Source organism: Chrysochloris asiatica, unplaced genomic scaffold (assembly GCF_000296735.1).
Source record: "Chrysochloris asiatica unplaced genomic scaffold, ChrAsi1.0 scaffold00190, whole genome shotgun sequence".
Taxonomy (NCBI): Eukaryota; Metazoa; Chordata; class Mammalia; order Afrosoricida; family Chrysochloridae; genus Chrysochloris; species Chrysochloris asiatica.
In genome coordinates, this window is record NW_006408708.1 from 1,406,440 (window position 1) to 1,430,362 (window position 23,923).

Consider the following 23,923-nt stretch of genomic DNA (forward strand, 5'->3'; position numbering starts at 1 on the left):
AGGAATAGCAGAGAATCATCTAACAGAGACTGAACTATTTTTGTTTTATTTTTATTTTTTGCTGTAAAAGGAAGTTTTATTGTTTTCATTTGGTCCACAGTTTGGGAGAATAAGGGCTCCAGGGTGGTAGCAATGCTGTCTCTGTGGTTGGAGAGCGAGGTTCAGTCAGAAAGTCTGAGGAGAGCAAGTGAAGGCTGAAGGCCCCTCATAGGTGGTCAGACTCCACAGACTCCTTTCTAGGTGTGCTTTCTAGGCCCCTCATAGGTGGTCAGACTCCACAGACTCCTTTCTAGGTGTGCTGAGGGTGAGTCTCAGGTGGTCACCCATCTTCTTGAGAATTTTCACCTCCATGTTGAGGAAATGGCTCTCCAGAAAATCACAGTGATGGGCGTACAGATCCAGAAGGGACTGGTTCAGGTTCTTCTCCAGGGCCAGGGCAGCTTCCATGGCATCCAGTGTTCTTCCCCACTCTCTTGACAAGGCTTCTGCACATCCTGGAACAGAACGTGACCACCACACTGGTTTTGCAGTTTCAAGAGACTCTTGATACCCTCGCTCTTCTCCTTGACCAGCTTGTTGAAGAAATGTCCCAGGCCTTCCAAAGTCACATCATCTGGATAAAATAGAAGCCCAGAGAGAGAGACAGAGGTAGATGTAAGAGGCCTGCAGCTGCAGAAAGACAGATAGTTGACACTGGCTTCTGCTTCAGCTGAATAATTCTGATGGATCTGAGAGCTAACAGTTGGTGGAAGATTTGAAGCTAACCACACACACACACACACACACACACACACACACACAAAATGGTGGTTAGCTAGAACAGTGAATGGCTAAGGAACAGGGAATAGCTAAGAAGATGGTCCCAGAAAAGAGAATGTGCCTATAGAGGAGGTTAGAAGTAGTCGGAGGCTGGAGGTGGGGAGTCCCCAGATCTGTTCCGTTCAAACACTGTTGAAGCAAGAGACAGATCCACAGGAGCCAGAAGAGCTTCTGATCTATTTTTACTAGATGAGAATCTTTGGCATCTGATCTGTTGTACTCTTACTAATATTAGAGTTTCTTAGCTAAACAGTATATAATAATCTATATTTGTTTCAATATAAATTTTCTTTTGTAATGAATGACAAAAAAAAAGGAAAGATAAGCTAAGTATACTAACAGATAAATTAAATTCGATTGAAGAGAAGAAGTTTAGAAAATTGATATTCATCCCAAAATTAGCTTTTAAATTACTTATAAGACACATATGCAAACATCACATAGAGTGAATTACCAACACTGAGTGTCAGTTCTTTCTAGCTGTTTAGGTATGTGGCAATGAAATGACCCATAGACAAGAAAAATATACACATTGGTTCTGCAATATGCACTAAATAATCTGAAGCTGGGGCAGCCACGTAAATTCTAACACTTGTGTGCTCACACAGGGATTGCACAGAAAGGGGGTTAAGGAGACACAGGGGATAGGCTGATCTTTTGGGAAAAAGAAAAGAAAAAAGAATGTGGTTTTAAATTCTCCAGATATCATTAAATGAGCTCCATACATTTGATTCAAGGAGCAAAAGAAAAATAAAGTAAGCTTTGACTTAATAAAAAGACTTGGGAAATCAACTTCCGAACAAAGGTACATCCTAGGAAAACGCATGTAATCCACAAAAAGTTCACCTGAGCTTTAAAAATTTTAGCTGTCGCAGTTATCCTTTATATTTTCATACATTACTTTATTTTAAAGAAAAAAAACTAATGCCAAGTTAACAAACACCTTTCTGTTGGTAATTTTGTTCTATTGATAAGTGGATAACCAAACATTGGTAGAAGTTCCAATTACTTTTCCGATTCTATTAATGATTCAGTTCTTCAACATTTTGAATGGTGATGACAGGTTTTTTGGCAAAGTCTGGCTTTGCAAACACTGGTGCTCAGTATGACGATGCTAGAAGATAGGAAAGAAAATCAGCCAATGGAAACCCTATGGATCATAATGGTTTGATCTGCAATCAATCAAAGAAATGGCTCAGGACCAGGTAGCACTTCGTCCATTGTGGAAGCAATTACTTTGAGTGGGGCCAACTTCATGACAGCTGACAACAACAATGATGATGTCAGGACTTAAGCTTAGCTTAAAAGATGAATCTGTGTGTAGTAAAAATCTGGAACAAAATCACAGCAGATTCACAATATGCATTACACATCCATAATCATGACTTAGGTTTTCTACTCTCAAGGAGTCCTTGAGTAGTTTAAATGATTAACATGCTTCACTACTAACTAAAAGTGATGGTTCAAGTTCATCTAGAGGCATCCAGAGGCCTGGTGACCAACTTTTAAAAATCTACATGTTTCACTCATTGATAGCTACTTTGACACACTTGAAGTCTACTTTGACACACTTGAAGTGTCTATCAGTTGAAATAGACTTGGAGGCAACTGGTTTGGTTTTGGTGTTTATAACTCTCAAGGAACATCACAGTGATAATTTTCTTTGATGGTGACAAAAATTCTGTTAAAAATTCTCCAAAGTCCAAGGGGCTTTACTAGTTCTCTTATATCCATTTTGCAGCCCAGTAACCAGTGGTTAAATATTTGGGACATGGGCAGGAGGCGTGGGCCCTCACTGACACCACATCAGGCCTCTAAATCATATTGATCATTTGGAAACCACTTGGGATTGCATTCCTGTCACCAGGCTGTATTGTATACAGTCTTTGGCCCAAAGCTCATCATGAGTTAGAGTGAGGCCCCTGGAAATAGCTGGAATGTAGATAGAATGGCACTGCTTAGAACCTAGTCAGAAAGATACAGATTGTGAGGCCAGGAGAACCAGTCTAAGACGTGTAAAAAATAGTGAGAAAGTTAAGACAGAAAGAATAAATCTGAAACAGAATGAGAGAAATCTTGCTTTTGGTCCCAGGAACTTTTAGTTTTTGATTGTTTCATCTTCTGAATATTGTTAGTTGTATCCAAAATAAGTAAATTGAAATCTTCCCATCCTTACTTCCAAGGAACATTCTGGTTGTAATAACGTTTCTTCAATACATAAAAAACAATTAAAACTACCCAAATTATTATCATTGAGTCAATATGACTTATAACTACCCTATAGGATAGGGTAAAACTTCCCCATCGGATTTCTAAGGCCACATGTCTTTTATAGAAACAGACAACCACATCTTTTCTCCATGTCTTTCATATTACAATGTATTTATTCCATCTGTAAAACACATATAGCCATAGTCATGCCAGGTGTCCTAACCATAGTGCTAGTGGTCTGGCTCACAGAAAGACAATGAGATCTTTGAGTTAAAGATGCTTGTCTATTTTAGAAGGTTTTTATTATAAAACATTTCAAAATATACAAAAATAGACCTTGTAGTGTTAAAAAATAATTGGCCTATAACCCAGCTTCAGCAAGTACCAAGTCACAGACAATTCTGTCTTACGATTTCACCTACCTTGTGTTTGAATCTCAGATATTCTATTTGACAGTTGTGTGTGGCTTTTAGCAAATTATTCAACTTCAATGTTTTCAGCTTCTCTACTGAAAAATGGGAATTTTTGCTTTTTAAATTGTCATCTTAAAAATGATAATATGAATTCCCACTTGATAGCATTCTTATTAAGATTAAATAAATTCATCCATATAAAGCATTAAATTAGTCCATTATGAGCTTTTTTTTTTTTTAAAGGCTTTTTGAAGATGTAATCAAATTTCTATAGGATACTGGATTTAACTTTCCTAAAACATGTTCCTTTTTAGATCTAATGAAGTCCAGTCCTTGAAGTCTTGCTAGATTTTTATCCCAGGAAATATTTATGAATGACTATTCCCTTGTTCTTATTATTAAGTGTTGTCTAGTTGGTTCCAATTCATAGTGACCCTATGAAGGGTTCTGAGAGTGGGCGGTGGGTTTGAACCACTGACCTTGCACTTAGCAGTCCAGTGCTTATCCTACTGTGCCATGCCAGGGCTCAAGGTGAGATCGCGCAATATGGGACTCAAACCTATGACTCTGGGATTAAGAGTCCCATGATCTACCAACTGAACTAGCTGGGCTAGATTGGCTCCTAGATTCATAAATAATTTCTTCAGAGATACCCTTCAAAGGGTCTGCTCACATCTCTCTCACTGCATTTCCTCAAGGCTGCTTTTTTTTTTTTTTTTAAGGCATTTATTGTGAATTGATGTATAGTTTACATGGGAGAACATCAGTTTTGCACTCATGCTATCGTATTTCATTTCATTGCAATAATTATAATCCCCTCCATGCATCATCATTCAATAATATTTGCTTCTATTCCTTCTGTTTTTAGTTTAGTTTTGTTTTTGTGTACACAAAAACACTCAGGAATATATAATTATTTAAACAACCCAAGGGCACAGTCTACAATCCTACCTCCTGGCCACCAGCACACAGCCTTTCTCTTTCTGTGAGTCTAGAGCCCTCAGCAGCTCTATCTCTTCATGTCATCATCTCTACTCCATCTCTGGTGTCGCTGCTTTCTGGAAAGGGTCCCACATCTGCTTGTGTTCTTCTCCTTTGATGGTCCTAGGGTCCTCTGTTCCTGGAATGTAAGATTACCTATTCTCCTCTTTGTTACACAACTTCTACCTTTACAGTTATGACAATTGCAGTTAGTCATGATAGCAATTACTCACTATTGAATCATAAGAATCTTTTGCCCATCTCCTTTCATCAGACCTGTATAGACTAAATGAAAATGATTCCAGTGGAGATTCAACCTCTCCCTGCACACTCTGAAACTAAACTCCCTCTTGAAAACTTGTAAGCCAGTCACTTTGTGCCTTTATAGTGCCCCCCCCCCCCCAGTTTAGGTAGACGATGTATTAGTTGCCCGTCAACCCTGTGTACAGAGGAGAAAGTTTTGATCCTTGATGTGAAGACTCCTTCAGCTACTACATCCATAAGAATAGGTCAAGTTTATCAAATTGTAGCAATTTACACTTGCTTCCTTGATTAAAAAATTGGGTTTTTATCTTTCTATAGTAGAGTTCTTATCATCAAGCCATTGAGGTTAGGTCAAATGAGTACCATGTGCATGTTGGTATTTTGAGCTACTACATCCATAAGTAAAGGTCAAGTTCATCAAATTGTAATAATTTACACTTGATTCTTGTATCAAATTTCTTTATCTTCCTTTAGTCGAATTCTGATCATCAAGCTATTGAATCTAGGTCAAATGGGTACTATCTGCAAGTTGGGTGTTCTTGAGTGTCTCCCCTCACTTCATATCAGCTGGACACTTCACTCTCAACTCTAGCCCTCCATGGCTAGGTCCTTGTCCATGGGCTTAGGAGTCCCCAGGTCTCACCACACTTTGTACTAACCAGCCCTTCCTCTTTTATCTCTCTCATCTCCAGGTCAACAGGAATCTATGGAACATGGTCAAACTCAGCCCATATTTTAATTGTTGCCTTTCCCCCACTTCCACTCACCAGTAGACCTACATGGTCACCAGGAAGTTTACATGCCTGCTTGTGTGTTTCCTTTGAGTTTCAATCTGGGAGGGAGGTTTGTCCTGAAGGGACTTGACTGCTTGCCTTGATGGCTCCCCAGTGAACAACTTGCTTGTAGTAGGCAATCAGACTGCCATTTTTGTTTTTGATGTTTCCTGCTGATTTTTCTTTCAGAAAGTGTCTTCTGTTCCTCTAGCCACTCCATCATAGTTGCTTTTTAAACAACTGTATTGAGATATAATTTTTATACTATAGAATTCATCCATTGTAAGTGCACAATGTGATCCTTGTGTCCATTTACAATTAAACATCATTCCACTATCAGCCCCAGGCAAACACTAATCTAATTTCTGGATTTTCTTACCCTCAACATTTCATATAAATGGAATCATAAAAAATGAAACTTTTTGTAGCAGTTACTTTCATTTAGCATCAAGGGTTACAGCATGTATCAGCATCTCCATTCCTTTTCATGGCAGAGTAATATTCCTCTTTATATTTATACCACTTTTGATATTCATTCATTAGTTGATGGATATTTTGACTATTTACACTTTTTGAACATTATGAATAATGCAGCTTTGAAGGTTAGTTTACAAGTTTTTGCATAGGATGTGGCACTGTAGGATAAGTAGTCGACTGCAAGTTCAATTTGAACTGCAAGGTCAGTGGTTCAAACTTATCAGTGGCTCCTTGGAAACACTATACAGGGTATCTGTGAGTTACAGCCAATTTGACGGTCAGACTGCAAAGCCATTTGAGCTGCAAGGTTGGCGGTTCAAGCTCACCAGCGTCTCCTAGGAAACCCTAAACAGGGTCGCTATGGGTCAGAACCGACTCGAAGGCACTTAAAAACAACAACAACATGTTTTCAATTTTTTTAGAATATATATAGGAGTATATTCTGAATCATATGCCGCCTCTGGTGTCATTGTTTCTCTGGTTAGGATCCCAAATTCCATTCCTTCTCCTCCCTCTTGATGGAGGGTCCTCTGTTTCTGAAACGTAAGATTACCTACTCCCCTTTTTGTTACAAAACTTCGACCTTTACACTTGTGACAATTGCAATTAGTCATGACAACAGTTACTCACTATTGAATTAAAAAATAAAAAAGTCCTATTCCCTTCTCCTTTCACCAGACCCATCTAGACAAGATGAAAACTATTCAGTGGAGATTCTACATTCATCCACCTTGCTCTGAAACTAAACTCCTTCTTGAAAACTTGTTAGTGAGCCACTTTGTGTCTTTATAGATCCCCATTGTAGGTAGCCAATGTCTAAGTTGCCTGTCCCTATCAACCTGTACTGAGGGGATAGGCTTGATCCTTGATGTGAAGACGACTTCCCTCTTGTTTGATATTTTGATTTACTACATCCATAAGTAAAGATAAAGTTCATCAAATTGTAATAATTTATACTTGATTCCTGTATCAAATTTCTTTATCTTCCTCTAGTCAAATATTGATCATCAAACCATTCAAGCGACATTAAATAGGTACTACCTGCAAGTTTGGTCATTCTTGTGTGTCTCCCCTTACTTCACATCAGCTCTAGCTTCCAGTGACTAGGTCAGTGTCCATTGGCTCATGAGATCCCAAGTGTCTCCAAACTTTGGGTCCCTTAGCCCTTTCTTTTCTCTCTCTCATCTCAAGATCCACATGAGTCTATGGAATATGGTTGGACTAAGCCCATGTCTTCAATATTAGCTTTCCCCCACTTTCACTCAAAAGTCGACCAATGTGGTCACCAGTGAGCTTACAAGCCTTCTTGTGTGTTCCCTTTGAGTTACAATCTTGGAAGGGGGTTTGTCCTCAAGGGACTTGATGGCTCGCCTTGAAGGCTCCCAGGCAAGCAACTTGCTTGTTCTTGTGATAGCCAAACAGTCTGCTGTTTGTTTGTTTATTTTTTCTGCTGATCTTTCTTTCAAGAAGTATCTTCTATTCATTTAGCTGCTCTCAGTTGGTCTACATGTCCTTTCATGTGGGAAGACTACATCATTTTAAAATTCCACTAGCATGTAAGAAAGCCTTAATTTCTCCACATTCACACTAACACTTGATATCGCCCATATTTTTTTATTATAGCCATTCTAGTGGGTGTGAAAGGAGCCCTGCGGGTATAGTGGGTTACAAATTGGGCTGCTAATTGTAGATCAGCAGTTTGAATACATCAGTTAATATGTGGGAGAAAGATGAGGGTTTCTACTCCTGTAAATATTTATATCCTTAGAAACCCTATACAGGACTGCTATTGAGTCAGAACTGACTTGACACCGCTGCTACCAGTTGGAGCAAAGTAACTCAATGTAGTTTAGACTTGCATTTTCCTAATAATGCCAAGTGTCTTTTCATGGGCTTATTGGTCACTTGTTTATTTTCCCTGGGAAAATGTCTATGCAGATCATTTTCCATTTTAAGAAAAATTTAGTTATTTGCCAGTTATAAACACCATTTATATATTATGGATACTTATCATATTTAGGATTTATAAACATTTTCTCCCATTCTGTAGGTTGTTGTTTCTTTGTCTTAACAGTATGCTTTGAAGAAAAGTTTTTGAATTTTGAAAAAGTCCAATTTATCTATTTTTTAGGTATCATATTTATGATTACTGTCTAATCCATGATCTTGAAAACTGATACCTATATTTTCTCCTAGAAGTATTATAGTTGTAACTATGTACTCAAGCCCTTGATCCATGGTAAATTTTTTTAATGTTATGTGAGGTAGAGGTCTAATTTCATTCTTTTGCATGTGCATGTTCAGTTGTCCCAGCATTATTTGATGAAAATATTATTCTTTGTCTACTGAATTGTCTTGGCACCATTGTCAAAAATCAAGTAATCATAAATACATGGGTTTGTTTTTTAATCTCATACAATATGAGTTTAAGTTTTTCTTTGTGTTTTGGATATTAATCTACCTCAACACCATTTATTGAAAAGACTAGCCTTTCCCCCATTGAACTGCCTTGACAATTTTATTAAAAAATCAACTCATCATAAATATGTGTTGAGTTTTGGATTCAGTCCTATTCCAGTGATGTTTGTTTGTTCTCTGCTCACTTTGGTAATTCTGTGATCTTTGTTTCATTAAAAAAAAAAAAAAAAAGTAGTATCGTTAAAGAAAAATGCAAATTAAGCATAAGTTCAACTAAAAAAATATAAAATGAGGCACAGATTAAAGTAAATGATGGACTACTGGTAGAAAAGTCCTAGAAATAATTAAAACCTAATTTGCACCTCAGTCTGCAGACCATAAGATAAACAGGAATTCTCAGCTGATTGCTTTTTAGTTTTCCAAAATTAGGAAAAAGAAACATTTCTAAAAATAAAAAGGGCAATAGCCACAATTGGGTTGAGGACTACATAGACACTGATACAAGATTTTGTCACAAACACAAAATACCATTTTTATTTCCTGGGTTATTTACTTGTTGTTGTTGTTAGATATTGTTGTTAGGTTGAGTTGTTTCCATCGCATAGCAACCGTATACACAACAGAACTAAACAGAGCCTGGTCCTGCAACATCCTCATGATTGTTGTTATGTTTGAGCCCATTGTGACTGCCAGTTCCCTGCGTAATAGGCTAAATTAAATAGAAGAAGAAAGGAAAGATTTGCTTAAAGATTCAACATGCAGTCAAAAATGACCATCATCTTAGGAAGGGGGCTTTCTTCTTCTTTTTTTTTTTTTTTTTTTTACTGAGAATTGAGTGACCTCATCAATTTTACATTCAATGAATTTTATGCTTCGTCTCATTTCAATGACTGCAATCCTCTCCATATAATACCAGTTATCCCACTCCCTCCCTGTGATTATTTCAATTCTACCCTCCTTCCCAATCCTTCAGAATTTTGCCTTTAGGGAAATACTGCCCTTTTGATCTTGAATAGTTGACTATTCCATTGTCAGCATACCTTACTACTGCTGTTGTTTCTTCTGTATACCTATCAACTACTTGGCAGAAAATTGATCCATGAAGGTGAGTTCACTTCCAGATCTGAAAGCTGAATCTAGGCCATAGTCTTTGATTCTTCCAGTCTCCTTATGACCAGCATGCTTTTATTTTTTTATAATTCTAAGTTTTGTTCCTCGTTTGTCCCATGCTATCCAAGACCTTTCAGAAGAGTCAGTATTGGTAGATGGGCACCACGTACTTCTGGTCTCAAGATGATATAGACTAGTGTTCACATCTCAATTAGTCCATAGCAATAAATAATTCCAAGCATCTTCAGCTTCAATCACTCTTCTTTTCTCCTCACAAGAAGAGACAAATAATTGTATCTTAGAAGGCAAGGAGAGTGGGAGTATACTTACAAACATATAAAGTTTTGAGAGAGGTTATTTGTACTTGGGCATTTATCTTTGCTGCCAACACATTTATCAATGTGGTTGAGTATATAGGAGACAAAGTCATGAAAAATACTTGAGCATAACCAAACAGTTTATTCAATCTGTATTCTGAGCAAATAATTCAAGAAGCTGCATTATATGCAGAAGGACATGACATCAGGATTGGAGGAAGACTTTTTAACAACCTTGGATATGAAGATGATACAACCTTGCTTGTTGGAAGCAAAGAGAACTTCAAATACTTAAGATACTTACTGATAAGTATTTAATACCACAGCATTCAGTATGGACTGTACCGCAATGTAAAGAAAACAAATCTGTTGCAGGAGACTTCTTTAAAGAATTCAAAAGCAAAGATATTAGTTTGAGGACTAAAGTGCACCTGACCCAAGCCATGTTTGTTTCAATTACCTCGTATGCATATGAAAGTTGGACAATGAATAAGAAAGACTGTAGAAGAATCAGTGCATTTGAATAATGGTGTTGGAGAAGAATATAAAAATACCATGACTGGCAGAAGACCAAACAAATCTATGTTGGAAGAAGTACAGCCAGAATATTCCTTAGAAGTTGCGATGGTGAGATTTTGTCTCTCATAATTTAGACATGTTATAAGGAGAGGCCAATCATTGGAGAAGGACTAGGAAGGTCAGCAAAGGAGAGAAAGACCCCCAATGAAATGGATTGTCACAGTGGCAACAGCAGTGGGCTCAAACATAACAATTGTGAGGATGGCTCAGAACCAAGCAGTGTTTCCTTATGTTCTGAGCAAGGGCTCTATGACTCTGGACTAACCTAAGCACCTAAAAGCAACAACAATGGCTAATTATCAAAAACAATTCACCATATGTTTCCTACTCACCTGAATGTCTTCTTTGGTGGTATGTTCATGTCCTTTGTCCATTTTTTTTTTTTTTTTAACTTTTTGAATTTATTTTATATATATTTTATAATTTTTATAGTGAATTAAGTGATAGTTTACATGGGAGGACATCTGCTTTACATTCATCCTATCATGTTTCTTTTCATTGCAATGATTACAATCCCTTCCGTGCATCATCAAACAACCAAAGGGTACACCCCGAAAGCCTGCCTACATGGTAGTCAGCGCAGAGCCCCCTCCCTCCCTGATTCCAGACTCTCCAGCTGCTCCATCTTTCCACATCATCATCTCTGCCTCCATCTCTGGCATCACTGCTTCTCTGGACAGTGTCGCACACTCCACTCTTCTCCCTTGATGATCCCAGGGACCTCAGCTCCTGGACTGCAGAATCAACCATTGCCCTCCTTTTGTTACAAAACGTCCACATTTACATTTGCAACTCTCACAGTCAGTTCTGATAGCAATTATTCTCTATTGAACCACAAGAGTCTATCCCCATCTCCTTTCATCAAACCCATCCAAATAGGTTGGCAATCACTCAGTGGAGATTCTACCTTCCCCCGCATCCTCTAAAAGTAGGCTCCCTCTTGAAAGCTTGTAAGCCAGTCACTTCATGCCTTTGTAGCACTCCTCCTCTAACCCATTTTGGGTAGGCAATGTCTAAGTTGCCCATCCCTGTCAACCCTGTATACCCAGGTGGTGGCAATGAGCCTCACTATAAAGATTCATTCCCTCTTTTGAGTTACTACATCCATAAGTATAGGTCAAGTTCATCAAATTGTAGCAGATTAGTCTTTTTTTCCTCTTCTTTCTTCGTCTAGTAGAGTTCTGATCATCCAGCCATTGAAGCCAGGTCAAGTGGGTACTATCTGCAAGTATGGGTGTTCTTGTGCATCTCCATTCACTTCACATAGGTTGGCTGTGTCCATTTTTTAATTGGATTATTTGTTTTTTTCTTGCTGAAGTATTGAAGTTTTCTATCAATTTTACAGATTAGTCTTTTGTCTGGCAAATCATTACCACAATCTTTTCTCTGTCTGTGGGTTCTCTTTTGAGTCTTTTGAAGTTTTTTGATTCACCTAAGTGTCTAATTTTGGATAGGCACAGTCATCTCTTCTGTCTTGTGCTGTTCATGTGTTTTCAGCTATGCTTGATAGTGTAATTTTGCCATGTATCAGTGACCTAAAGTTTGTCCTTCTTTTTTCACTGATAATCCTTAGAATTCTAGTTTTTACATTTAGGTCTTTAATTCACATGGAGTTTGTTTTCTAATATGGCTTGAAATATGGGTCTTGTCTCATTCTTCTGCAGATGGATTTCCAGTTTTGCAAGCACTATTGCTTCTCCGTTTAATGTGGTTTTACCTTTTGTCAAAGACCAGCTGACCATTATGTGGATGTATTTAATTCTGGGTTCTCAATGCTGTTCCTTTGATCTCACATTGTTTCCCACAATGGTTACATCATTTTACAGTCTCACCAACAGTGTAGAAGGTTCCCAGACTCTCACTAACATTTGTTGTTTTCTATTTTTTTAACTTTGCTATTAATGCTACAGTTAAATGATATCTCATTGTTTTTTTGTTGTGGGATAATGCACTAGGCCTCAAGGTTAGTTTAAACCACAAGACCAATGGTTCAAATTCACAAGTTGTTTTTTAGAAACTCTGTGCAAGGTTGCTATAAGTTGGAACAGACTCAATGGCACTTAATAGCAACAACAATGGCTAATGGAGTCCTGGTGTGCTGCTGTAAGATAAACACTGGATTACTAACCACACTTAGCAACAACAACAACAATAACAATGGCTAATGATCGTGATCTTTTCGTTACATGTTTGTTGGCTGTCTGAATGTCTTCTTTGGTGAAGTTTCTGTTCTTATCCTCTGCCCATTTTTAAATTAGATTATTTGTCTTCTTCTTGTTGAGGCATTGAAGTGTTCTATAAATTTTAGAAAGTAGTCCTTTTTCCGATATGTCATTGTCAAAAACCCCAGTCTGTGGGTTTTCTTTTACTCTTTTAGTGAAATCCTTTGATTTGCTTAAGTGTCTAATTTTAGGAGGTCCCAGTTCTGGTAGCGTAATAGTTACAAATTGGGCTGCGAACCGCAAGGTCAGCAGTTAGAAACTACCAGCTGTTCCGAGGGAGAAAGATGAGGCTTTCTGCTCTCATAAAGATTTACAGCCTCAGATACCCTGTTCAGGGTTGCTATGGGTCGGAACTGACTCGACAGCACTTAACAACAAAAACAAATCATCTGTTTTGTTTTCTGTTTGTGTTTTCAGTTATAGTGTATTTATGTCACGTATCAGAGCCCCTAACTTTGCCCCTACTTTTTCACTGATGATCTTTATAGTTCTAAGCTTTACATTTTGGCCTTAAATCCATGTTGAGTTCATTTTTGTATATGGTGTGAAATATGGATCTTGTTCCATTTTGCTGCAAATGAATTTCTGGTTTTACAAGCACCATCAGTCAAAGAGATTTTCTCTTATCCATTTAATGTATTTTGGCCCTTTGTCAAAGATCAACTGACTTTAGGAGAATGAATTTACTTCTGACTTCTCAATTCTGTTTCTTTGATCTATGTGCCTTTCATTGTAAGAGTTATCTATTACCCAATAGTTTTAAGCAGGATGTCATTCAATTTCCGTTTATTTATTTCCTTGATATTTCTATTGCTGATTTGTAATTATATAGCAATTTGGTCTGAGGAGAAGTTTTCAGTATTTAGATGTTTTTAAATTTAAAAAGATTTGCTTAGTGATATAACATATGTTTCATTCTGGAGAATGTCCCATGTGCACTGGAAAAGAATGTATTATGTGTTGTTGTTGGGTACAGGTAGAGATTTATTATAAGGTCAAGTTGATTAATTGTGTTATTTGGTTTTTCTGTGTCTTTGTTGAATTCCATTCTAGTTGTTCTGTCTTTTGAAAGTAATGTATTAAAATTTACTGTCATTTTAAATTTGTCTATTTCTTTATTCCCACCACTCATTTATCACTTTGTTCCACTGTGGTAGCTTTCATGTTGCTGTGATACTGAAAGGTATGTCACTGGTATTTGGTGGACAGATTTTAGCTGAGCTTCCAGACTAATGTATTCATTGCAAGTACTTTATTTAAAAACGAAGACAGACTTGGAAGAAGGAGAGGTGAACTGTTTCCAAATGTTTAGCTCCTGAGAACCTTACGAATAGCAGTGAAACACTGTCAGATAGCACCAGAATATTGAATATTGAAAACATGATGAATAGCAACAGAATGTTATCAGATGTAGTGCTAGAAGATGAGCCCTGCAGGTTGTAAGGCACTCAAAATATGAGGAGGGAAAAGGTGCCACCTCAAAATTGAGTTGACCCTGATAATACAAATGGAATAAAGTCATCGGGACATTCATTTGCTGATGGGGTACAACTCAAAATGAGGAGAGACAACTATGAACATCTATTAATAACTGGAACGTGGAATGTATGAAGTATGAATCTCTGAAAATTGAAAATTGCCAAAAAATGAAATGGAACACATAAACATCAATATCTTAGGCATTAGTGCACTGAAATGGACTGGTATTGACCATTTTGAATCTGACAATCACATGGTGTACTATGCCAAGAATGACAAATTGAGGAGGAATGGCATCACAGTCACCATCTGAAAGAATATTTCAATATCTGTCTTGAAGTATTGAATCATGGTGTGGCACTGTAAGACTGGACAGCAAGGTTGGTTTAAACCACAAGGTCAGTGATTCAAACTCACCAGCTACTCTTTGGAAATCCTATACAGGGTTGCTATGATTCACAAATGACTGAAAGACACTTAACAACAACAACAGCAGCATCTTAATAGGATACTATCCATATGCCTACAAGGAAGACCAGTTAATAACACTGTTATTCAAATTTACACATCAAACATCAAAGCCAATGATGATGAAATTGAAGAATTCTATTAAGTTCTTCAGTGTGAAATTGATCAAACATACAATCAAGATGTATTGATAATTACTGGTGATTGGAATACAAAGGTTAGAAACAAAGAAGAAAAATCAATAGTTGGAAAATATGGCCTTGGTGATAGAAATAATGCCAGAGATCTTATGATAGAGTTTTGCAAGACCAATGACTTATTCATTGCAAATACCTTATTTAAAAACTTTTTATTGAGAATTGACTGAAAGTTTGCAGGCAAGATTATCAATTTTACATTGGACAAATTATATACTTTGTTTCATCTCAATGATTACAATCTTTTCCCTGCAACAACATTTATCCTACTTCCTCCCTGTGACTCCCCATCTTATATTTCACAAACGAACAATAAAAAATATTTGATGTACACATATAAAACAAAAAATATATACATTTATTTAAATGTCCAAAGGGTGCATTCTGCAAGCCAGTTCCCTGTCTGCAGGCACAGCCTTATTCAGTCCATGGGCCTAGAGTCTGCAGATGCTATCACCTCTTCCATTGTCTCTGTTGTCACCACTTTTCTAGGTAAGGATTTCATGTTCCACTCATGCTATTCCTTCTTATAGTCCTGGGATCCTCTGTTCCTGACATGAAAGATTAACTACTCCCTGCTTTTAGTTATACATCTTCTACAATTACACTCGTGACAATCACAATTAATCTTGCTAAAAATTGCTGACAGTTGAAACATAAAATCCTATCAACATCATACCCCAATCCCTTTCACCTGATCCATTTGTAAAAGAGGAAAACTATTCAGTGGAAATTCTACCTTATCTCCCTCATTCTGAAACTAAGCACACTCATGAAAGCTTATAAGCCAGCCACTTTATGCCTTTATAGCCACCCCCACTCCCCACCCCTCATTTTTTATAGCCAATGTCTAAGTTGCCCATCCCCATCAACCCAATGGAGTCCTGGTGTGGTGCTGTGGGCTGCAAAGTCAGTTTGAACCATCAGATCAGCTGCTCAAGCTCACCAGACACTCCTCTGGAACCCAATTCAAAGTATCTATGGGTCAGAACTGACTCAATGACACTCAATAAAACAACATCAACACAATACATGGAGAAAACAAGCTTGTTCCTTGATGTGAAGTTGGAATTTGAGCAACAACATCCATAAGCAAAAGTCCAGTTCATCAAATCGTATCAACTTACACTTGTTCACATCTTTATCTTCATCTGGTTGAGTTCTGGTCAGCTAACCATCCAAGCTAGGTCAAATGAATTCTAGCTGCAGATTTGGGACTTCACTCACACCATCCTGCATTTCAGACCACCTGGTCACTTCACTGTCAGCCTTAGCTAGCAGGGGCTAGGTCAGTTCCCACAGGCTCAGCAGTTTATACATGTCCTTAAACTTCAGACCAGCCAGCCCTTCCACTTCTCTCTCATCTCAAGGTCAACCGTGTTAATGGAATATGGCCAAACTCACACAAGTCTTCATTGCTGCATTTCCCCAACTCCTACTCACAAGTAAATCCAGATGGTCAAGAGCAAACTGATCCTGGGATCACTTTAAATTTCAGTCCTAGAAGGGGATTTTCCCTGACTTTTCTTGCCTTGTTGCCTCCAAAGGAAATAACTTGCTTGATATTCAAACAGTCAAAGAGGCCACTTTTTTACCTTTAGGTCTTTCTTTCAATAGAAGAAAAAAACTACTGTTCTCCCAGTAGTTCTGGGTTGCTCTTGCAAAAGGGAATGCCCCACCTCAGAAAGTTCTGGATGGGGCTCAGGATTCCAATTAAGATCCTTTACTCTGGTAGCAGAGTGGTTACGAATCGGGCTGTGAGCCGCAAGGTCAGCAGTTAGAAACTACCAGCGGTTCCGCAGGAGAAAGATGAGGCAGTCTGCTCCCGTAAAGAATTACAGCCTCAGAAACCCTGTGTAGGGTCACTATGAGTCAGAACCGACTCCATGGCACTTAACAACAACAACAACATTTCACAAAGGCTTAACAAGAAGCTTATTTCCCCTGACACATTTTAATGCCCCTTTTAACTAATACAATCAGTTATAGGCTGATGACTGGTTTATAATCTTTCTGTAATCATATTCTTCAATAATCCTTTCTAACCCATTTAAATATCTATTTTACTAGAGTAGGTAGGGGAAACTAATATCCACAAGACAGTCCAGCACCTTAATATTATTTCCACTCCTTTACTCATTCAGACTCTGTCTCGATCCATGTATCACAGAGCACTGTAATTCTAAGGATAAGTATACATCACTAGTTCCCTCTGTCCCATTTAGCCAACGCATACCTCCCTAAGTCTTCATCTTTCTTCATTATCCATCTGCCACCCTCCCTCTTCTTGTATATTGCCTCTGCCCTCCTTGTTTATTGCCCTCCCTGTCACCTGAGCTAATATGTGGTTACCCTCTAGCCAGTGAATTACTCTCCCCCTCCCTCACACCCCTAGCAACCATCAGAGAATGTTTCTTTTACTATGGAAAACTTTTCTTAAGCTTTTAAATAATGGCTTCATACAATATTTGTGTTTTTGTGATTGACTAATTTCACTCAGCATAATGTCCTCCGGTGTCATTCATGTTATGAGGTGTTTTATCATATTCATCACTGTTTTTCAAAGTTGCATAGTATTCCAATTTTGTATATACCAATGTTTATTTATTAATTCTTCCATTGATGGGCATTTAGGCTGTCTCCATCTTTTTGCTATTTTAAATAGTGCTATGATGAACATTGGTGTGTATCTATCTATTCATGGCCTGGATCATATTTCTTTTGTATACATACCAAGTAGAGGGATTTCTGATTCACACAGTATTTTTATTCCAACTTTCTGAGGAAGTGTTATACTGTTTTCCAGAGTGGGTAAACCATTTTACAGACCTGCCAGCAATGTAGGAGGGTCCCAATCTCTCCACATCCTCACCAGCAATTTTTTTTCTTTTTTGTTTTGTTTCTTAACTTCACTGCTAATGTTGGTGTGAGATGATATCTCATTTTTGTTTTGAATTGCGTCTTTCTAATGGCTAATGACTGTGATCATTTCTGCAAATATTTGTTGGCTGCTTGGATGTCTTCCTTGGTGAAGTGTCTGTTCATGTCCTGTGCCCACTTTTAAATTGGATTGTTTGCCCTTTTTTTTGTGTGTGTGTAGAGTTGCTGTTGTTTGTTGTTGTTGTTAGGTGCCATTGAGTTGGTACTGACCCAGAACGAAACACTGTCTAATCCTGGGCCAACCTCACTACCGTTGCCACTCTTGAGTCCATCGATGCTGCCACTTTGCCAATCCATCTCGTTGGGGATCTTCCTCTTTTTCTCTGACCCTCCACCTTACCAAACATGATATCCTTCTCCAGCAACTGGTCCCTCCTGACAACATGTCCGAAGTATACTATAGTTTGCTGTAAATTTTTGATGTTAGTTTTTTGTCTGTTATGTCATTGTGAAACAATTTTCTTAGTCTCTGGGCTCTCTTTTTATTCTTCTGATAAAATGTTTTGTTTCTTTTTATGCACATAAGTTTCTAGCTTTTAGGAAGTCCCTGTCATCTATTTTGTCTTCTACTGTTTGGGTGTTTTTTACAATGTTTGATAGTATATGTATGCTATGGATTAGAGCCCCTAAATTTGTCTCTATTTCTTTTTTTCTTTTTTTTTTTTACTGATGAGATTTATAGTTCTAAGTTTTACATTTAGGTTTTTAATCCATGTTGAAGTTATTCTTTTTTTGTGTGTGGTATATGGATGTATGTGGATGGATTTACTGCTAGGGTCTCAATTCTGTTCCACTGATCTATGTATCTTTCATTGTACCAATGCCAGGTGTATAGTAAATTTTGAGATCAGAGAGTGTGAGGCCTCAACTTTATTTCTCTTCTTAAGCAGTGCTTTGCTTATTTGAGGTCCCTTTCCTTTCAGATAAAGTTTGTGATCATTATGAATGTTATTGGAATCTGGATTGGGATTGTGTTATATGTGTAGATTGCTTTGGGTAGTACTGGCATTTTCACAATGTTACGACATCTTATCCATCAGTATGGCATATTTTTGTAGTTCTTTTTTGGCTTCTTGTATTAGTGTTTTGTAGTTTTCTTTGTATAGGTCTTTTGTTTCTCTGATTAGATTTATTCCTAAGTATTTTATTCTTTGGTTGGCTATTGTACATGGTATTGTTTTCCTGTTCTGAGCTGTCTTATTTAGTATAGAAGAATCCAACTAATTTTTGTATGTTGATCTTGTATCCTGTCACTTTGCTGAACCTTCCAATGAGTTCCAATAGTTTTCTTGCTAAATCTTTGGGATTTTCAATGTATAGGATCATATCATCTGAAAATAGAGAGAATTTTACTTCTTTGTCCGTTTGGATTCCTTTAAATTTTCTTTCCTGCCTTATAGCTCTGGATAAGATTTTCAATTCAATGTTGAATAGGAGTGATGATAAAGAGCATCTTTGTCAGGTCCCTGTTCTCAAAGGGAATGATTTCAGTGTCTCTCCATTGAAAGTGACATTGCCTGTTGGTTTTGTGTATGTGCTCTTAATTATGTTGAGGATTTCCCATTCAATTCCTGGTTTGTTGAGTGTTTTTATCAAGAATGGGTATTAGTTTTGTCAAATGCTTTTCTGCATCAATTGATATGATCATGTGGTTCTTTCCCCTTTTTAAATTTATATGGTGGTTTACATTGATTGCTTTTTCTAATACTGGTATAAATCCCTGGTATAAACCCCACTTGATCATAAGATATTATTTGTTGACATGTTGTTGATTTCTATTGGCTAGTATTTTGTTGAAAACTTTTACATCTATGTTCATGAGGGTCTAAAAAAAATTTTTTTTCAGTGATGTCCTTGCCTGGTTTTGGTATGAGGGTTATGCATACTTCATAAAATGTATTGAGATGTTTTCTGTCCTCTTCCATGTTTTAGGGTGGTGGTGGTTATTTGCTGTGGAATCAGTTCCGACTCATATTGACCCTGCATAGGGTTCCAAGGCTTTAAATCTTTACGAGAGCAGAAAACTTCATCTTTCACTTGCTGAACAACTGGTAGTTACACACTGCTGAACTTAAGGTTAGAAGCCTGACTCATAACCACTATGCTAACCTTAGTCTTAGTAAAAGTGGTAACAACTCTTCTCTGAATGAATGGGAAGATTCATCAATAAAACAATCTGGGTCTGGAGTTTTTTTGTTGGGAGTTTTTAATGACATGACCAATTTCCTCTTTTATTGTATGTCTGCTCAAGTTTTCTATTTCACTCTGTGTTAGTTCAGATAAATTGTGTTTTTCTAAAAATCTATCCATTCCCTCCAGAGTTTCAAATTTATTGGAGTACATGTTTTCATAGTATTCTATATTGTCCTTTTTATTTCCAGTGGTTCTGTCATGACATCACACATGTAATTTCTAATGCATGTTATTTTTGTCTTCTCCCGCTTTTCTTTTGTTAAATTTGCCAGTGGTTTCTCAATTTTATTAATCCTGTAAATGAACCACCTTCTTGTCTCACTGATGCTACTGTTTTTCTGCTTCTTAATTCATGTTTTTCTGCTCTAATCTTTATAATTTATTTTCTTCTGGTGACTGTAGCCTTACTTTGCTGGTCTTTTTCTAATTGTTGTAGATGTTGTGTTATAGGTTAACATTGATTCTTTCTTCTTTTAAGATGTGTGCATTTATTGCTATAAATTGTTTTGTAAGCACGGCTTTTGCTGGCTCTTAGAGGTTGTGCATTCATTCTCATTTGCTTCAAGAAATTTTTCAGTTTTGTTCTTATTTCTTCTACATGGCTTCCAAGCAGGATATTATTTGGTTTCCATGTATTTGATTTTGTTTCCTTGATCACCCTATTGTTGGCTTATAATTTTATAATGTTATGATCTGATAAAATGGTTTATAGTATTTTGATGTTTATAATTTTTTAAGACTTGCTTTGTGACCTAACATATGATCTATTCTGGAGAACATTTCATGTATACTGGAAAAGAATATGTATCATGCTGTTGTTGGATTGAATGCTCTGTAAAAATCAAGTTGATTGATTGAGGTCAAGTTGATTGATTGTGATTTTTAATTCCTCTGTGTCTTTGTTAAGTTTCTTTCTTGTTAGAAATTTTTATGACAGAGGTGTTTTAAAATCTCCTCCTATTATTTCTGTTGTTGTTATTGTTAATTGCCATAATGTTGATACCAACTCATAGCAACCCTATGCACAACAAAATGAAACACTGCTAAGTCCTGGGGCAACATTCCAATCATTGCTATGCCTGAGCTGATAGCTGTTGTGACTGTGCCAATCCATCTCATTGAGGGTCTTCCTCTTTTTCTCTGACCCTCCACTTTACCAAACATGATATCCTTCTCCAGTGAATGATCCCTCCTGATAATATATCTGAAGTATGAGAGATGAAGTCTAGTTATCCTGGCTTCCAGAGAGCACTCTGGCTATAATTCTTCCAACACAGATCTGTTTGTTCTTTTGGCAACCTATGGTACTTTCAATATTCTACCCCAACCTTATAACTCAAATGTATTAATTCATCTATGGCCGTCCTTATTCATTGTCTAACTTTTGCATACATATGGGGTTATTGAAAATACCATGGCATGAGTCAGCACACCTTAGTCCTCAAACTGACATCTTTGCTCTTCACCACTTTAAAGAGGCCTTGTGAAGCAGATTTGCATAATTTGATTTCTTGACGGTTGCTTCCATGAATGTTGATGGTTGATCTGAGCAAAATAAAGTCTTTGGCACCTTCAATCTTTTCTTCATTTATATGGATGTTGTTTATTTGTACAGTGGTGAAGATTTTTGCTTTCTTTACATTGTGATGCAATGCATACTGAAGGTTGTGGTCTTTGATCTTCATCAGTAAGTATTTTAAGTCCTCTTCACTTTCAGCAAGCAAGGTTATGCCATCTACATATGGTGCTGGTGTTGATGTGCTATGCAGTTGGTGCCAACTCATAGTGCCCCTGCATAGGGCTTCTGAGGCTTTAAATCTTTATGGGAGCAGAAAGCCTCATCTTTCTCCCATAGAACAATTGGTAGTTTCAAACTGCTGAACTTAAGGTTCACAGCCTGATTTGTAACCACTACACTACCAGAGCTCCTTGTTCCTCAAATAGGGCAGTGAAATTAGGACATTAAAAAAAAAACTTAATACTTTAATATAGCAATCCACTTTTTAAAAAAAATCTTCTTATTCCGAATTGACTAAAGGTTTACAGATGAGATAATCAGTTTTACATTCAACAAATAATACACTTTGTTTCATTTCAGTGATTGCGGTCCCCTCCACAGAACAACAGTCATCCCACTTTCTCCCGGTGGCTTCTATTTCCATTCTAGTCACCTTCCCTTCCATTCTCACTTTTGTCCTTAGGAACATGTTGCCCCTTTGATTTTGAGTGATTGACCTTTCCATCATTCATAGTGAGCATACCCTACTAGTGTTGTTTTTCCCTCTATATACCTATCTACTACTTGGCTGAAAGTTGGGCCATGAGGGTCAGTTCATTTGCAGACCTGAAGGATAGTTGAGGACCGCAGTCTCAAGTTCCTTGAGTCTCTTTCTGGCCATGGCCGGGTCTTTTTATATTATCTTTAAAAATTAAGTTTGAGTTTTATTCTACACATTTTTCTACAATATCCAATACCTTCTAACATGATCCTGTTCAGAGCAGTTGGTAGTGGTAGCTGGACACCATTTAGTTCTTCTGTTTTCAGAGTCATGGAGACTGATGTTCACATATTCCATTAGTCCATTGGATTAATTGATTCCAAGTATCTTCAATTCCATCACTCCTCTATCTTCTGCACATGTATAGACTAGTAAGGAGCTCTGGTAGCATCGTGGTTACAAATCAGGCGGCTAACCTCATGGTCAGCAGTTCGAAATAATCAGCTGATCCTCAGAAGAAAGATAGGACATTCTGCTCCCTTAAAGATTTACAGCCTTGGAAACCCTGTATAGGGTCGCTATGAGTCAGACCTGACTCCACGGCACCAACCATAGACCAGTAGCTACAGCTTAGATGGCCATTCATGAACTTTTAAGATCTAAGAAGTTGCTCACCAAAGTAGATGTAGAAGTTTGTTTTTGTGGACTTTGTTATGCCAATTGACCATGGTGTCTATGGTTCTAAACTATGATCCTGAGCCCCAGGCTCAGTTAATAATTGATTTAAGATGCTTAATAATATCTAAGAAGTTTCCATCATTTTACATGCTGTATGTTCCACCATTTTCACAGCTGTGTTTACAGGAAGGGCAAATACTCATGTACCAAGATCCTCTTTCAAACTATTGTTATGTGAGGAATATATATTGCTGTTGAGTCAATTCTGACTCGTTGTGACCCTGTATAGGCTTTCCAAGGAGCAGCTGGTGAATTTGAACTTCCGACCTTATGGTTCATAGTCCAGTACTGATCCTACAGAGTCATGTATATACACATACATTCCACTCTTTATTCCATACCCATTTAGCATGTGTCTCTGCCCATGTATCTATGCACAGAACATTGTTGTTCCCAGGTTGTATATATATCACTACTTACCTCTATCCCCTTTAGCCCTTGTGTCTTCACCTGTCTTCCTCATTTTTTACTAACCTACTTCTTCTTGTTATTTCCCTCCCTATCACCCAAGTTCCAACACTCATCTGTCAGTTTGTCATACTGTGGTGGCTTCTGAGTTGCTGTAATTCTGAAAGCTATGCTATCAGTGTTTTAAATACCAGCAGGGTCGCCCATGGTGGACAGGTTTCAGATGAGCTTCCAGATGAAGACAGACTAGGAAGAAAGAGTTACAAACTACTTCTGAATATTTAGTCACTGAAAACGTTATGAATAGCAGAGAAACACTGTCAAATATAGTGCAAGGAAATGAACCCCTCAAGTTGGAAGACACTCAAAATGTGACTGGGGAAGAACTGTCTCCTCAAAGTAGAGTTGACCGTGATGACACGAATGGAGTAAAACATGTGGGAGAAAAGCCCGCAGGACCTTCATTTGCTGATGGGGAACAACTCAAAATGCTATAAACATCCACTGAAAATCAGAACATGGAAAGTACGAAGCATGAATATGGGAAAAATGGAAGTTGTCAAAAATGAAAAACAATGCCTAAACATCGATATGTTAGGCATTAGTGAGCTGAAATGGACTGACATTGGCCATTTTGAATCTGACAACCACATGGTTTACTATGCTGAGAATGACAAATGGAAGAGGAATGGTGTTG

General features: G+C 37.5%; 1 pseudogene; it reads right to left on the bottom strand.

The window, feature by feature from the left end:
* Window positions 1-258: 258 nt before the first annotated feature.
* LOC102823025 lies at window positions 259-22,260 on the bottom strand (annotated as a pseudogene).
* Between the last annotated feature and the right edge of the window lie 1,663 nt (window positions 22,261-23,923).